This window comes from Micropterus dolomieu, unplaced genomic scaffold (genome assembly GCF_021292245.1).
Source record: "Micropterus dolomieu isolate WLL.071019.BEF.003 ecotype Adirondacks unplaced genomic scaffold, ASM2129224v1 contig_487, whole genome shotgun sequence".
In the NCBI taxonomy this organism is placed as follows: domain Eukaryota; kingdom Metazoa; phylum Chordata; class Actinopteri; order Centrarchiformes; family Centrarchidae; genus Micropterus; species Micropterus dolomieu.
The window spans coordinates 1-2,636 of NW_025729477.1; the positions used below are offsets into that span (position 1 = coordinate 1).

Below are 2,636 nucleotides of genomic sequence, written 5' to 3' on the forward strand. Positions count from 1 at the left end.
TACACTCCGGTGTCTGATGGGTCAGCATATTTTATGGTGCAGGAGGACTCACCTGGGATCCCCCATCCCTCCTCACATGGTTCAGACGTGCTAAAGGAAGTGTTTCTTCTCACTGTCCAGCCGCTGGAGTCTGCCGGTGGTGCACACATCAGAGAGATGTACTCATGCTGAAAGAACTGAGATCTGTTGGGAGTGATGCTCAGTGCGGCTGCAGAGGAGGTCAAACCTGAAATAATGGGGAATGGATTTAAATTATTTCTGTGTATGCAGCTGATCACATGTGTTAATTTACACATACTGCTGTGATTAATTGCTGTTAAGGTGGTAAAATTTAAAGCTGCATTAATGAAGAACTCTGCAGCTCTGACAGCGCTTGTTAACCTCTTCTGGGGAATCATTTTGGTTTTGCAGCACATTAAAATTGTCGTGTGACTGTGCTCTCAGCTACCTCACTCCCAGCCGCAACAGTCGGTTGTTTAAAGCAATTGAGCCATAATAAATCCACTGTCCTGCATTAAATGGCAGATAGACATGATGACAGTTAGAGTCTACCTGGTGAAGCAAGTTAAACCTATAGTGGCCAAAGAACCAGACATCTTTCTTATGAGTTAGTGGAGACCAAACCAAAGCTAAAAAGGAGGGTGAATATTGGACTTATTTTAACATCAGAGTTGATAATTTTGTTCTGTGTCTGCTGGATATGTAAAAGTACAGTTGCATCACAACTCCCATCACTGAAATCAGTCCAACCAGGCATTTGGCAGAGTATAAAATAAAATTTGTTGTTTTGTATTTTTTTTTAGCAAAAAACACTAAGCATCTTCAATCATGATCTTGGTGTGATTTTTAAGAAAAGGTTTACACAAGTGTTTAAATTACTTACAGAGCATCAGGCAGAGGGACGTGCTCTCCATCTTGTGTCGATGTTGTCAATCTTCCTCTGTCAAGTCTGACTAGGTAGTCTACCACATCCTGACCAAACACAGGAAATCACGAAGGTCACTGCAGAACAAAGCAAACACGACGATACTTTGAAGCCTAGCTTGAGCTCTAAGTTTTTAAAAGCAATGGACCCAGGCTTAAAGCAGATGCTTTCATTCAATTCCAAAAACAGTCTTTGCAAAGTTATGATTTCATTCAGTGCTGTCACTCGGTGCCACCGAAAGTCTATATAGGACGTGTTTCTCAGTTTGCTGATGATCTTTTACTGGATTTATTCAACTCAGTCCCACTTGATGCTGAAATCCATCTCACCTGTATCACTTGCTTAAGAAACTGAAACTAAACCTTGTGATAATAAAGGTCTATCTCTTACAGAAAACCACAGAATGAAACCTGACGTCAGCCACAAGACAGGCAATATTTACATTTCTGCGGTTATTGTATTTTACTAATTTTATATTTATCTTAAACGTGTATTTAGTCTTTTCAATGTTTTCGTGGTTTTTATGCTTTTAACTTGTATTGTTTTTGTATTATTCTTTACACTTGTTAAAGTACTTTGTAACTTGTTTTTGAAAAGTGCTCTACAAATAAAGATTATTATTATTATTATTATTATTAATACACGCAACTTGATAAAATATTTCTAGATTTCTTCCTGACTTGTTCCACTGCGGTTGCAGCTGAAATGGAGTTATTCTTATTCCAGTAAGTTTCCTCTTCATCCTCTCGTCAGAGGTTTTTGGACCTTTGACAGCAGAGTTTGGCGGGGTCCAGTTTAATTTATGCGGTTTTCATCATGAGCTGAATGCAGCCCCTGACAGCAGACAACCTCTGCTCTCCCGACCTGCATGATGTGGCTAAAATATTCTGTCTTTGTCTTTGCAGAGCAAATAAAAATAAATGAATGATCAATCGACCAGTAAATCAATTGATGTGATGTGAGTGATTCTTAGCAGAACGTATGTGTAAAATGCCAAATCAATTAAATCAAATGAGTCCTTAAAAATGTAAAACTCCCTGAAATGTTTTCATTCCCCCGTCACCGCCTCATGGGAGAAAGAGAAAGCGTTGATTTACTTCTTACTTTCTCTTTCTCCTGTGGTGCAGTGTTTTCCTCGCCACTTTTCACACCGCCCTATGAACAAAAGAAACTTAATCGACTTTTCTTTCATGAAGCATTAAATTAGCTGGGTGGCATCTACCATGTCTCTTCGTTTTCCAGCGACCATAACGAAGTTGGTTCACTCTCTCGTGTTCATGTCCTGTCTCTCTCTGGTGGAATCTCCAGGTAGGTGTTTCTTACGTGAGGTAGACCTAATAGTCAGGCCCTCTACTTGTTGAAAGACGTTTCACTCAGCTGTTCTCGCTCGTTAATAAACCGGATCGCTGCAGCTATTCGACCGGTAGAATTGGGCCACTTAAAAATCAACGTTGCAGTTTCGCTACTGAGATCAGTGCCAGGTCCCGTTTTCTTGAAAAAAGAGAAGCAACTTGAATCGACAAATCGTTTATTGTGTGTTTATGTTTTAATACTCGTTGATAACAGAACCGTAAATCAGTTTTAAAAGCTTCAGTAGGCTAGGCCCTGATTTGTTTATGGGATCTCTGAATCGGATTTATCATGTAGCCTAACTGTTGAACACGTTTGGGCAAAAGTCCTTGCGAAACAACGCAGCTGGTCTGATGAATTT

General features: G+C 39.8%; 1 long non-coding RNA gene across 1 annotated transcript; it reads right to left on the reverse strand.

Moving 5' to 3' along the window:
• Positions 1–9: 9 nt before the first annotated feature.
• Positions 10–2,365, reverse strand: LOC123964085. Its single transcript, XR_006823331.1, has 3 exons — positions 2,148–2,365; positions 884–1,002; positions 10–226 (listed from the first exon to the last, which is right to left on the reverse strand). It is a non-coding gene; the product is annotated as an uncharacterized LOC123964085 (long non-coding RNA).
• Positions 2,366–2,636: the final 271 nt, after the last annotated feature.